The sequence below is a fragment of the Heterodontus francisci genome, chromosome 1 (assembly GCF_036365525.1).
Source record: "Heterodontus francisci isolate sHetFra1 chromosome 1, sHetFra1.hap1, whole genome shotgun sequence".
Lineage (NCBI taxonomy): Eukaryota > Metazoa > Chordata > Chondrichthyes > Heterodontiformes > Heterodontidae > Heterodontus > Heterodontus francisci.
The window spans coordinates 391,528-406,770 of NC_090371.1; the positions used below are offsets into that span (position 1 = coordinate 391,528).

The following is a 15,243-nucleotide window of genomic DNA, read 5'->3' on the forward strand; positions in this document are numbered from 1 at the left end:
TTCAGAAGAAGGAATTTTCCTCCACACAAGATCAGGGGTCAGGTTGTTCAACCTTGCCCATCTAAGAGCGAAGACCAAAGTACGGAAAGTCCTCATCAGGGAACTCCTCTTTGCTGACGATGCTGCTTTAACATCTCACACTGAAGAGTGTCTGCAGAGTCTCATCGACAGGTTTGCGGCTGTCTGCAACGAATTTGGCCTAACCATCGGCCTCAAATAAACGAACACCATGGGACAGGACATCAGAAATGCTCCATCCATCAATATCGGCGACCACGCTCTGGAAGTGGTTCAAGAGTTCACCTACCTAGGCTCAACTATCATCTGTCTCTAGATGCAGAAATCAACAAGCGCATAGGAAAGGCTTCCACTGCTATGTCCAGACTGGCCAAGAGAATGTGGGAAAATGGCGCACTGACACGGAACACAAAAGTCTGAGTGTATGAAGCCTGTGTCCTCAGTACCTTGCTCTATGGCAGCGAGGCCTGGACAACGTATGTCAGCCAAGAGCGACGTCTCAATTCATTCCATCTTCGCTGCCTCCGGAGAATACTTGGCATCAGGTGGCAGGACCGTATCTCCAACACAGAAGTCCTCGAGGCGGCCAACATCCCCAGCTTATACACATTACTGAGTCAGCGGCACTTGAGATGGCTTGGCCATGTGAGCCGCATGGAAGATAGCAGGATCCCCAAGGACACATTGTACAGCGAGCTCGCCACTGGTATCAGACCCACCGGCCGTCCATGTCTCCGCGACATGAAGACCTGTGACATTGATCACAAGTCGTGCGAGTCAGTTGCCAGCGATTGCCAGAGCTGGCGGGCAGCCATAAAGGCGGGGCTAAAGTGTGGCGAGTCGTTAGCAGTTGGCAGGAAAAAAGACAGATGCGCAAGGGGAGAACCAACTGTGTAACAGCCCCGACAAACAAATTTTTCTGCAGCACCTGTGGAAGAGCCTGTCACTCTAGAATTGGCCTTTATAGCCACTCCAGGCGCTGCTCCACACACCACTGACCACCTCCAGGCGCTTACCCATTGTCTCTCGAGATAAGGAGGCCAAAGAGAAAAGAGAAAGAGAAGGGTAATATAGGGACAGGTGGGGATGTGGTAGAAATATAGGATTAGTGTAGGATTAGTATAAATGGGTGGTTAATGGTCGGCACAGACTTGGTGGGCCGAAGGGCCTGTTTCAGTGCTGTATCTCTAAATTAAATAAATAAATAAATGCATTTTTAGAATTCATCCCCTTTTGAGCCTTTTGCACTAAGAGTACCCCAGTTAATATTGGGGAAGTTGAAATTCCCTACTATTATTACCCTATTATTTTTACACCTCTCAGATTTGCCTCCATATCTGCTCCTCTATCTCTTCCTGAATGTTTGGAGGCCTGTAGTACACACCCAGCCAAGTGATTGCCCCCTTTTTGTTTTTAAGTTCTACCCATATGGCCTCATTTGAGGAACCTTCTAAGATATCATCCCTCCTTACTGCAGTAATTGACTCCTTGATCAACAGTGCAATGCCACCTCCTCTTTTATCCCCTCCCCTGTCACGCCTGAAGATTCTTTCTTTTGGGCCTCCTTATCTCGAGAGACAATGGATACGCGCCTGGAGGTGGTCAGTGAGATTCTATTCCCTGGAATATTGAACTGCCAGTTCTGTCCCTCCCTCAACCATATCTCTGTGATAGCAATAACATCATAATCCCATGTGCTAATCAATGCCCTCAATTCATCTGCCTTACGAGTAAGACTCCTTGCATTGAAATAGATGCAATCCAATCTTGCATTTTTCCCTTGTGCCTTACCAGGTCTATATTTGCTCTGCCTTCCAGGCAGACTCACTTTCTGTTCTATATTACCCCCTACTGTACCACCACTCTGTATCCTATCCCCTTGCCAAATTAGCTTTAGCACCACCACCCCCCCCCCCCAACCCACAACACCACTAGCAAATCTCCCAGCAACTCCTCTTACTCTCTCACTATCTGCAGGCCGAGAGAATACCCCCAGAAGTGAGATTATACCTTTTCTGCTTCTCAACTCTAACCAAATGGATTGCATCCTTGCCCCTTCAAGGACATAGTCTCTTTCCAACAACGCCTTCCCTGATCAGTACTGCCACCCCACCTCCTTTTTTTCTTACTTCCCTATCTTTTCTGAACACTTTGTATCCTTGAACATTAAATGTCCAGTCCTCACCATTTTAAACCACATTTCTGTTATTGCTACTACATCATATTCCTACATGAGTATTTGTGCATGCAGCTCACCAATCTTATTCACCACATTTTGTGAATTTACATGCATGCATTCTAATCCTGTCCTAGTCTTCTTAGTCTGCTCCTATCGAATATGGTACTCTCATAATCTTCTCTTCCAATCTTCTCTAGATATGGGGGAGGTGCCAGAGGATTGGAGTGTGGCAAATGTGACATCCTGGTTCAGAAAAGGTGTCAGGACATCCTTGTACCTATAGGCTGGTCAGTTTAACATCAGTGGTGGGTAAGGTTTGAGAAACAATAAGCAGTGAGAAAAAAACACACACTTGGAGAGGTTGAAGGATAACCAGCATGGATTTGGAAAAGGCAATCATGCTTGACTAATCTAACTGAATTTTTTGATGAGCTAACAGAGAAGGTTGATGAAGGAAATGCGGTGGATGTTGTTTATTTGGATTTTAAGAAAGCATTTGATAAGGTTTAACATAAAATGCTGGTTGACAAAATTGAGGCTCATGGAACATGGTCAGTGTCCAATTGGACAAAAAATTGGCTTAAGGACAGCAAACAGTGAGTTGTAGTAAATGAACTAAAAACAGAAAGTGCTGGAAATACTCATCAGTTCTGACAAAAGGTCACTGACATGAAACGTTAACTCTGCTTCTCTCTACACAGATGCTGCCAGACCTGCTGAGTATTTCCTGCACTTTCTGTTTTTATTTCAGATTTACAGCATCCGCAGTATTCTGTTTTATTTCAGAGTAGAAGTAAATATTTTTGTCAGACTGGAGGATGGTAGACAGTGGTGTTCCCCAAGGGTCAGTGCTGGGACAACTGTTTTTTTTGCTATGTATAAATGACTTGGATCTTGGAATACAGAGTAGAATCTCAAAATCTGCAGATGAAAGGTCATCGACCTGAAAAGTTAACTGCTTTTCTCTCCACAGATGCTGCCTGCCCTGCTGAGTATTTCCAGCATTTGCTTTTGTCTCTTATTTCTAATACTGTAAGAGCGTATCTTGTCAATATTGCTTCTGTTTCTCCTTCTCCAATTTCCATGTTCTTTCTAAAAACCTTATAACCTGGAATAATTATCTCACAGCCATGCCCAGCTTGTGCCCAGGTCTCAGATGTACCCTTTAAAGCTAAATTTGCACTTCTTGGCCTTTATCTAGGAGAACTACAGTACAAAGGGATGGAAGTGATTTCTTTTATTCATTGCTTTTAGTTTCGGTGACTGCAGCTTGGATAGCAACGGAGGTGCGTGAACGGGCTTACAGCTGTGAAGTCAATTTCAGCGTAAGTTTAAAAGTGAATTCCCTTTTGTTTTCGGAGGACCAGGGGACTGCTGGGTAAGGAAAAAGGTATATATTTGTGTGGTGGCTGTACCCGAGACACTACACGTGTAGTGTCTCCCACCCACCCTCCTCCTCTCACCAAAAAAAAAGGACTCTGGTGTGTTGATAAGGTAATCTTTTTATTTAGGAAGTTCTGTCCGTTGGATTGCTAACCTAACAAGTTTTGACTTTTTGGGTTTTTTTTGGTTTTTCAGTAGATTTGTTGGGAATTTGGAATAGTGGGAATGGAGGTTAAGGCAGTTGTATGTTCCTCCTGCAGAATGTGGGAGGTAAGGGTCGCCAAGAGTGTCCCTGCTGACTGCATCTGTGGGAAGTGCACCCAACTCCAGCTCCTCGAGAACCGCGTTAGGGAACTGGAGCTGGAGCTGGATGAACTTCGGATCATTCGGGAGGCGGAGGAGGTTATTGAGAGGAGTTATGGGGAGGTAGTCACACCTCAGGTAAAAGAAGTAGGTAGATGGGTTACCGTCAGGGGAAGGAGAGGGAACCAGCAGGCAGTGCAGGGATCCCCTGTGGCCGTTTCCCTCAACAACAGGTATACCGTTTTGGATACTGTTGCGGGGGACGACTTACCAGGGGTAAGCAATGGGGTACAGATATCTGGCACAGAGTCTGTCCCTGTTGCTCAGAAGGGAAGGGGGAAGAGGAGCAGAACATTAGTCATTGGGGACTCCATAGTTAGGGGAACAGATAGGAGGTTCTGTGGGAACGAGAGAGACTCACGGTTGGTATGTTGCCTCCCAGGTGCCAGGGTTCGTGATGTCTCGGATCGTGTTTTTGGGATCCTTAATGGGGAGGGGGAGCAGCCCCAAGTCGTGGTCCACATAGGCACCAATGACATAGGTAGGAAGAGAGATGGGGATTTAAGACAGAAATTTAGGGAGCTAGGGTGGAAGCTTAGAGCGAGAACAAACAGAGTTGTTATCTCTGGGTTGTTGCCCGTGCCACGTGATAGCGAAGCGAGGAATAGGGAGAGAGAGGAGTTGAACACGTGGCTGCAGGGACGGTGCAGGAGGGAGGGTTTTGGTTTCCTGGATAATTGGGGCTCTTTCTGGGGTAGGTGGGACCTCTACAAACAGGATGGTCTTCACCTGAACCAGAGGGGTACCAATATCCTGGGGGGGAGGTTTGCTAGTGCTCTTCGGGGGGGTTTAAACTAATTCAGCAGGGCAATGGGAACCTAAATTGTAGTGCCAGTGTACAGGATGTTGAGAGTAATGAGGTCAGGGATATGGTTACAAGGATGCAAGAGGGCACTGGCAAGCAAGAACCTGGTTTAAAGTGTGTCTATTTCAACGCCAGGAGCATCCGGAATAAGGTGGGTGAGCTTGCAGCATGGGTTGGTACCTGGGATCCTGATGTTGTGGCCATTTCGGAGACATGGGTAGAGCAGGGGCAGGAATGGATGTTGCAGATTCCGGGATTTAGATGTTTCAGTAAGAACAGAGAAGATGGTAAAAGAGGGGGGGGTGTGGCATTGTTAATCAAGGAGAGTATTACAGCGACAGAAAGGACGTTTGAGGACTCGTCTACTGAGGTAGTATGGGCTGAGGTTAGAAACAGGAGAGGTGAGGTTACCCTGTTGGGAGTCTTTTATAGACCTCCGAATAGTTCCAGAGATGTAGAGGAAAGGATAGCGAAGATGATTCTCGACAGCGGTGAGAGTAACAGGGTAGCTGTTATGGGGGACTTTAACTTTCCAAATATCGACTGGAAATACTATAGTTCGAGTACTTTAGATGGGTCAGTTTTTGTCCAGTGTGTGCAGGAGGGTTTTCTGACACAGTATGTAGACAGGCCAACCAGGGGCGATGCCACATTGGATTTGGTACTGGGAAATGAACCCGGCCAGGTGTTAGATTTAGATGTAGGTGAGCACTTTGGTGATAGTGATCACAATTCGGTTAGGTTTACCTTAGCGATGGGCAGGGACAGGTATATACCGCAGGGCAAGAATTATAACTGGGGGAAAGGAAATTATGATGCGATTAGGCAAGATTTAGGATGCGTAGGATGGGGAAGGAAACTGTAGGGGACGGGAACAATTGAAATGTGGAGCTTATTCAAGGAGCGGCTACTGCGTGTCCTTGATAAGTATGTACCTGTGAGGCAGGGAGGAAGTTGTCATGCGAGGGAGCCGTGGTTTACTAAAGAAGTTGAAGCACTTGTCAAGAGGAAGAAGAAGGCTTATGTTAGGATGAGACGTGAAGGCTCAGTTAGGGCGCTTGAGAGCTACAAGCTAGCCAGGAAGGATCCAAAGGGAGAGCTAAGAAGAGCAAGGAGAGGACACGAGAAGTCATTGGTGGATCGGATCAGGGAAAACCCGAAGGCTTTCTATAGGTATATCAGGAATAAAAGAATGACTAGAGTTAGATTAGGGCCAATCAAGGATAGTAGTGGGAAGTTGTGTGTGGAATCAGAGGAGATAGGGGAAGTGTTAAATGAATATTTTGCGTCAGTATTTACAGTAGAGAAAGAAAATGTTGTTGAGAATACTGAGATTCAGGCTACGAGGCTAGATGGGATTGAGGTTCACAAGGAGGAGGTGTTAGCAATTTTGGAAAGTGTGAAAATAGATAAGTCCCCTGGGCCAGATGGGATTTATCCTGGGATTCTCTGGGAAGCTAGGGAGGAGATTGCAGAGCCTTTGTCCTTGATCTTTATGTCGTCATTGTTGACAGGAATAGTGCCGGAAGACTGGAGGATTGCAAATGTCGTCCCCTTGTTCAAGAAGGGGAGTAGAGACAGCCCTGGTAATTATAGACCTGTGAGCCTTACTTCGGTTGTGGGTAAAATGTTGGAAAAGGTTATAAGAGACAGGATTTATAATCATCTTGAAAAGAATAAGTACATTAGAGATAGTCAGCACGGTTTTGTGACGGGTAGGTCGTGCCTCACAGACCTTATTGAGTTTTTCGAGAAGGTGACCAAACAGGTGGATGAGGGTAAAGCAGTGGATGTGGTGTATATGGATTTCAGTAAGGCGTTTGATAAGGTTCCCCACGGTAGGCTATTGCAGAAAATACGGAAGTATGGGGTTGAAGGTGATTTAGTGCTTTGGATCAGAAATTGGCTAGCTGAAAGAAGACAGAGGGTGGTGGTTGATGGCAAATGTTCATCCTAGAGTTTAGTTACTAGTGGTGTACCGCAAGGATCTGTTTTGGGGCCACTGCTGTTTGTCATTTTTATAAATGACCTGGAAGAGGGTGTAGAAGGGTGGGTTAGTAAATTTGCAGATGACACTAAGGTCGGTGGAGTTGTGGATAGTGCCGAAGGATATTGTAGGGTACAGAGAGACATAGATAGGCTGCAGAGCTGGGCTGAGAGATGGCAAATGGAGTTTAATGCGGAAAAGTGTGAGGTGATTCACTTTGGAAGGAGTAACAGGAATGCAGAGTACTGGGCTAATGGGACGATTCTTGGTAGTGTAGATGAACAGAGAGATCTTGGTGTCCAGGTGCATAAATCCCTGAAGGTTGCTAACCAGGTTAATAGGGCTGTTAAGAAGGCATATGGTGTGTTAGCTTTTATTAGTAGGGGGATCGAGTTTCGGAGCCACGAGATCATGCTGCAGCTGTACAAAACTCTGGTGAGACCGCACCTGGAGTATTGCGTGCAGTTCTGGTCACCGCATTATAGGAAGGATGTGGAAGCTATGGAAAGGGTGCAGAGGAGATTTACTAGGATGTTGCCTGGTATGGAGGGAAGGTCTTACGAGGAAAGGCTGAGGGACTTGAGGTTGTTTTCGTTGGAGAGAAGGAGGAGGAGAGGTGACTTAATAGAGACATATAAGATCATCAGAGGGTTAGATAGGGTGGATAGTGAGAGTCTTTTTCCTCGGATGGTGATGGCAAACACGAGGGGACATAGCTTCAAGTTGAGGGGTGATAGATATAGGACAGATGTGAGAGGTAGTTTCTTTACTCAGAGAGTAGTAAGGGCGTGGAACGCCCTGCCTGCAGCAGTAGTAGATTCGCCAACTTTAAGGGCATTTAAGTGGACATTGGATAGACACATGGATGAAAATGGAATAGTGTAGGTCAGATGGTTTCACAGGTCGGCGCAACATCGAGGGCCGAAGGGCCTGTACTTCGCTGTAATGTTCTAATTCTAATTCTAATTTTTGCGATGTGAGCATCGCTGGCTAGGCCAGCATTTATTGCCCATCCCTCATTGCCCTTGAGAAGCTGGTGGTGAGCTGCCTTCTTGAACCGCTGCAGTCCATTTGGGGTAGGTACACCCACAGTGCTGTTAGGAAGGGAGTTCCAGGATTTTGACCCAGCAACAGTGAAGGAACGGCGATATAGTTCCAAGTCAGGATGGTGTGTGACTTGGAGGGGAACTTGCAGGTGGTGGTGTTCCTATGCATTTGCTGCCCTTGTCCTTCTAGTTAGTAGAGGTCATGGGTTTGGAAGGTGCTGTCTCAGGAGCCTTGGTGCATTGCTGCAGTGCATCTTGTAGATGGTACACACTGCTACCACTGTGCGTTGGTGGTGGAGGGAGTGTGTTTGTGAATGGTGTGCCAATCAAGCAGGCTGCTTTGCCCTGGATGGTGTCGAGCTTCTTGAGTGTTGTTGGAGCTGCACGCATCCAGGCAAGTGGAGAGTATTCCATCACACTCCTGACCTGTGCTTTGTAGATGGTGGACAGGCTTTGGGGAGTCAGGAGGTGAGTTGCTCGCCTCAGGATTCCTAGCCTCTAACCTGCTCTTGCAGCCACAGTATTCATATGGCTACTCCAGTTCAGTTTCTGGTCAATGGTAATGGGGGATTCAGCGATGGTAATGGCATTGAATGTCAAGGGGAGATGGTTAGATCCTCTCTTGTTGGAGATGGTCATTGCCTGGCACTTGTGTGGTACACAGGAAGTGTATCCATCTGCAGCTACTGGCTACCCGCATTACAGAGCTGGAGCTGCGGGTGGATTCACTGGAGCATATGTGGATAGCACTGGATAGCACGTTTAATGAGGTGGTGACACCGCAGGTAATGGCTGCACAGGCAGAAAAGGGATGGGTGACCACCAGATGGATAGGAGGCGCAGGCAGGTTGTGCAGGAGTCCCCTGTGGCCAGCCCGCTCTCAAACAGATATACCAGATATACTGTTGGGGGGGATGATCTCCCAGGGGAAAGCAGCAACAGCCAAGTTCGTGGCACCACGGAGGGTTCTGCTGCACAGCAGGCAAGGAAAAGGGTTGCAAGAGCTATAGTGATAGGGGATTCTATCGTAAGGGGTGCAGATAGGCATTTCTGAGGCTGCAAACGAGACTCCAGGATGGTATGTTGCCTCCCTGGTGCTAGGGTCAAGAATGTCTCACAGCGGCTGCAGGACATTCTGAAAGGGGAGGGTGAGCAAGCAGAGGTCGTGGTCCATATTGGTACTAACAACACAGGCAGGAAGAGAGATGAGGTCCTGCAAAGTGAATATAGGAAGTTAGGCAGAAGCTTAAAAAGCAGGACCTCTCGGGTTGTAATCTCAGGATTACTCCCTGTGCCACGTGCTAGTGAGGGTAGGAATTGGAGGATAAGGCAAATTAATGCGTGGCTGAAGAGCTGGTGTAGGCGGGAGGGTTTCAGCTACTTGGATCATTTGGATCTCTTCAGGTGCAGAGGTGACCTGTACAAGAAGGACGGGTTGCATCTGAACTGGAAGGGGACCAATATCCTTGCGGGGAGGTTTGCTAGTACTTCTCGGGAGGGTTTAAACTGGTCTGGCAGGGGGGTGGGACCCAAAGTAGTAGTCTCTCCAATGAGATAGTTGAGTCAAATGTAGAGGTTAAAGCAAGCAAGTCCAGTAGGCAGGCCGGGCAGGGGCAGGACAGGGAGCGTGGAAGGTCTGGTAGTCTAAACGGCATTTACTTTAATGCAAGAAGCCTTACAGGTAAGGCAGATGAACTCAGAGCATGCATCGGTACATGGGATTGTGATATTATAGCTATTACGGAAACGTGGTTGAGGGATGGGCAGGACTGGCAGTTCAATGTTCCGGGGTACCGATGCTTCCGGCGTGACAGAGGTGGAGGTAAGAGAGGAGGAGGAGTTGCACTATTGATTAGGGAGGACATCACAGCAGCACTTAGAGAGGATATCCCGGGGGTAAAGTCCAGCGAGGCCATTTGGGTAGAATTTAGAAATAAGAAAGGGGTGATCACTTTGATGGGATTATACTATAGGCCCCCCAATAGTCAGAGGGAATTGGAGGAGCATATATGTAGGGAAATCACAGATAGGTGTAGGAATTATAGGGTTATAACAGTAGGTGATTTTAACTTCCCTAATATTGACTGGGACTGCCTTAGTGCTAAGGGATCAGATGGGGAAGAATTTGTTAAGTGTGTCCAGGATAGTTTTCGGAAGCAGTATGTGGATGGCCCTACTAGAGAAGGGGCTACACTCGACCTCCTCTTGGGAAATGAGGCTGGGCAGGTGGTTGATGTGTCAGTGGGGGAGCACTTTGGGACCAGTGACCATAACCCTATTAGCTTCAAGATAGTTATGGAAAAGGAGAGGACTGGTCCTCAGGTTGAAGTCCTAAATTGCGGGAAGGCTAATTTCGATGGCATCAGACAAGAACTCAAAAGTTGAATGGGAGAGGCTGTTTACAGGTAAGAGGATGTCTGGAAAGTGGGAGGCTTTTAAAAGTGAGATAGGAAGAGTTCAGGGCTGGCATGTTCCTGTTAGATTGACGGGCAAGGCTGGCAAGTTTAAGGAACCTTGGTTGATGAGGGATATTGAGGGTCTGGTCAGTACAAAGAAGGTGGCAGCTGGGATCAAGCAAGTCCCTCGGAGTATAAGGGATGTAGGAGTACACTTAAGAAGGCAATTAGGAGGGCGAAAAGGGGCCATGAGATTTCCCGGCAGAAAATAGGGTGGCACAGTGGCGCAGTGGTTAGCACCGCACCCTCACAGCTCCAGGGACTCAGGTTCAATTCTGGGTACTGCCTGTGCGGAGTTTGCAAGTTCTCCCTGTGACCGCGTGGGTTTTCGCCAGGTGCTCCGGTTTCCTCCCACAGCCAAAGACTTGCACGTTAATAGGTAAATTGGCCATTATAAATTGCCCCGAGTGTAGGTAGGTGGTAGGGAATATGGGATTACTGTAGGGTTAGTATAAATGGGTGGATGTTGGTCGGCACAGACTCGGTGGGCCGAAGCGCCTGTTTTAGTGCTGTATCTCTAAATAAGTAAATAAAAGATAAAGGAGAATCCTGAAAGATTCTTTAAGTATATGAACAGTAAAAGGGTAGCTCGGGAGAGAGTAGGTCCCCTTAAGGATCAGTGTGGTAATCTATGTGTGGAGCCATGGGAAAAGGGCGAGGTCTTAAAAGAATACTTTTTGTCTATATTTCCCGTGGCGAAGGTCATGGAAGCTAGTGAGTTCAAGGGAGGGAATAGCGATATCTTGGAGCATATCAACATTACAAAGGAGGAGGTGTTGGAGGTTTTGAAGTGCATTAAGGTGGATAAGTCCCCAGGGCCTGACCAGGTATATCCTAGGATGCTATGGGAAGCAAGGATGTGGATTGCTGGGGCCCTGGCAGAGATTTTTTTATCATCGTTAGCCACGGGTGAGGTACCGGAAGACTGGAGGATAACTAATGTTGTGCCTTTATTTAAGAAGGGCAGCAGGGATAAGCCAGGGAACTACAGGCCGGTGAGCCTTACATCAGTGGTGGGACAGTTATTGGAAGGGATTCTGAGAGACAGGATTTGTATGCATTTGGAAAGGCAAGGTCTGATTAGGGATAGTCAGGATGGCTTTGTGCGTGGGAAATCATGTCTCACGAATTTGATTGAGTTTTTTGAGGAGGTGACCAAGAGGATTGACGAGGGCAGGGCAATGGACATTGTCTACATGGACTTTAGCAAGCCCTTTGACAAGGTCGCGCATGGTAGGCTGGTCCGGAAGGTTCGAACACATGGGATCCAGGGTGAGCGAGCCAATTGGATACAAAATTGGCTTGGTGATAGGAGGCAGAGGGTGTTGGTGGAGGGTTGTTTTTCAGATTGGAGGCTGGTGACCACTGGTGTGCCGCAGGGATTGATGCTGGGCCCTCTGTTGTTTGTCATATATATTAATGACTTGGATGTTAATGTACCAATTACCGCCCCATCAGTCTACTCTCAATCATCAGTAAAGTGATGGAAGGTGTCATCAACAGTGCCATCAAGCGGCACTTGCTTCGCAGTAACCTGCTCAGTGACGCTCAGTTTGGGTTCCGCCAGGGCCACTCAGCTCCTGACCTCATTACAGCCTTGGTTCAAAGATGGACAAAAGAGCTGAACTCAAGAGGTGAGGTGACAGTGACTGCCCTTGACATCAAGGTAGCATTTGACCGAGTATGGCATCAAAGAGCCCTAGCAAAACTGAGGTCAATGGGAATCAGGGGGAAAACCCTCCGCTGGCTGGAGTCATACCTAGCGTAAAGGAAGATGGTTGTGGTTGTTGGAGGTCAATCATCTGAGCTCCAGGACATCACTGCAGGAGTTCCTCAGGGTAGTGTCCTGGGCCCAACCATCTTCAACTGCTTCATCAATGACCTTCCTTCAATCATAATATCAGAAGTGGGGATGTTCGCTGATGCTTGCACAATTTTCAGCACCATTCGTGACTCCTCAGATAATGAAGCAGTCCATGTAGAAATGCAGCAAGACCTGCACAATATCCAGGCTTGGGCTGATAAGTGGCAAGTAACATTCACGCCACACACGTGCCAGGCAATGACCATCTCCAACAAGAGAGAATCTAACCATCTCCCCTTGACATTCAACGGCATTACCATCGCTGAATCCCCCACTATCAACATCCTAGGGGCTACCATTGACCAGAAACCGAACTGGAGTAGCCATATAAATACCATGGCTACAAGACCAGGTCAGAGGTTAACAATCCTGAGGAGAGTAACTCACCTCCTGACTCCCCAAAGCCTGTCCACCATCTACAAGGCACAAGTCAGGAGTGTGATGGAATACTCTCCACTTGCTTGGATGGGTGCAGCTCCAACAACACTCAAGAAACTCGACACCATCCAGGACAAAGCAGCCCGCTTGATTGGCACACCATCTACAAACATTCACTCCCTCCACCGCCGACGCACAGTGGCAGCAGTGTGTACCATCTACAAGATGCACTGCAGCAATGCACCAAGGCTCCTCAGACAGCACCTTCCAAACCCACAACCTCTACCAACGAGAAGGACAAGGGCAGCAAATACATGGGAACACCACCACCTGCAAGTTCCCCTCCAAGTCACACACCATCCTGACTTAGAACTATATCGCCGTTCCTTCACTGTCGCTGGGTCAAAATCCTGGAACTCCCTTCCTGACAGCACTGTGGGTATACCTACTCCAAATGGACTGCAGCGGTTCAAGAAAGCAGCTCACCACCACCTTCTCAAGGGCAATTAGGGAGGGCAATAAATGCTGGCATAGCCAGTGACGTCCACATCCCATGAATGAATAAAAAAAAATGTAGGGGGCATGATTAGTAAGTTTGCAGATGACACCAAAATTGGTGGTATAGTGGACAGTGAAGAAGGTTGTCTAAGGTTACAACAGGATATAGATCAACTGGGAAAGTGGGCAAGGGATTGGCAAGTGGAATTTGATGTAGACAAGTGCGGGGTGATGCATTTTGGGAAGTTAAACCTTCTTCTTTGGCCTCCTTGTCTCGGGAGACAATGGGTAAGCGCCTGGAGGTGGTCAGTGGTTTGTGGAGCAGCGCCTGGAGTGGCTATAAAGGCCAATATTAGAGTGACAGAGTCTTCCACAGGTGCTGCAGAAAAAATTGTTTGTCAGGGCTGTTACACAGTTGGCTCTCCCCTTGCGCTTCTGTCTTTTTTCTTGCCAACTGCTAAGTCTCTTCGACTCGCCACACTTTAGCCCCGCCTTTATGGCTGTCCGCCAGCTCTGGCGATCGCTGGCAACTGACTCCCACGACTTGTGATCAATGTCACAGGACGTCATGTCGCGTTTGCAGACGTCTTTAAAGCGGAGACATGGACGGCCGGCAGGTCTGATACCAGTGGCGAGCTCGCTGTACAATGTGTCCTTGGGGATCCTACCATCTTCCATGCAGCTCACATGGCCAAGCCATCTCAAGCGCCGCTGACTCAGTAGTGTGTATAAGCTGGGGATATTGGCCACCTCAAGGACTACTGTGTTGGAGATGCGGTCCTGCCACCTGATGCCAAAGATTCTCCGGAAGCAGCGAAGATGGAATGAATTGAGACGTCGCTCTTGGCTGACATACGTTGTCCAGGCCTCGCTGCCGTAGAGCAAGGTACTGAGGACACAGGCTTGATAAAATTATGAGAACCATAGATAGGGTAGATCGCCAGGGTCTGTTTCCCATGGTAGGGGTGACTAAAACTAGAGGGCATAGATTTAAGGTGAGAGGGAGGAATTTTAAAGGGGACCAAAGGGGTAAATTTTTCACACAAAGAATAGTGGGTATCTGGAATGAGCTGCCAGAGGAGGCGGTGGAGGCAGAAACAGTAGCAACATTTAAGAGGCATCTGAACAGGTACTTGAATGAGCAAGGCATAGAGGGATATGGAATTAATACAGGGAGGTGGGATTAGTATAGATAGGCATTATGGTCGGCATGGACGCGGTGGGCCGAAGGGCCTATTTCTATGCTGTACGACTCTATGACTGTATGAATGTTACATGCCGCTTATCAGCCCAAGCCTGGATATTGTCCAGGTCTTGCTGCATTTCTACACCGACTGCTTCAGTATCTGAGGAGTCACGAATGGTGCTGAACTTTCTGCAATCATCAGCATTACAGTTATATATCCCACACCAGAGACACAAAGTCCAGGCTGACACTCGAGTGTAGTCCTGAGGGGGTGCTGTACTGTCAGATGATGTCTTTCCAATGAGATGTGAAACCAAGGCCCTGTCAGCCTTGTCAGGATGACAGAAAAGATCCTGTGGCACTATTTGAAGAACAGGGGAGTTATCATCAGTGTCCTGGAGAACATTTATCCAAAAACGAATTATCTGGTTGTTAATTACAGTGCTGTTTTGGGATCTTGCTGTGCAAACTGGCTGCCTCGTTTCGTAAATTACAAAAGTGGTTACAGTTCAAAAAGTATTTATTTGACTGTCATGTGCTTTAGGATGTCCTGAGGTCATGAGTGGCGATATATAAATACAAGTCTTTCTTTCTGATAAAGCTCTGGTTTAGACTCCATTTCGAGCACTGCCTTCAGTTCAAGGCTTCGCACCTCATGGAGAATGTACTGGCCTTGGAAGGTCGGGTGGGCTGTGTGTGCAGTGCAGATTCACCAGGATGATACATGGGCTAAAAGGGTTAAATTCTGAGGACCGTTTAGGTCATTACCATCGCTGGGGATTACCATTGACCAGAAACTGAACTGGAACAGCCACATAAATACTGTGGCTACAAGAGTAGGAAAGAGGCTGGGAACTCTGCAGTGAGCAACCCACCCCTGAACCCTCTACAAGGTACAAGTCAGGAGAGGAATGGAATACTCTCCAGTTGCCTGGATGATCGCGGTTCCAACAACACTCAGGAAGCTCGACACCATACGGGACAAAGCAGCCCTCTTGCTCGGTACCACATCCACCATGGTAAACATTCACTCCCTCCACCACCGACGCACAGTGGTGGCAGTGTGTACCATCTGCAAGA

General features: G+C 47.8%; 1 protein-coding gene across 1 annotated transcript in view; it reads right to left on the reverse strand.

The window, feature by feature from the left end:
* fbxo41 (F-box protein 41) overlaps positions 1 to 15,243 on the reverse strand; it is a 619,689-nt gene that overhangs the window by 134,686 nt on the left and 469,760 nt on the right. The gene's annotated exons all lie outside the window — the stretch shown is intronic.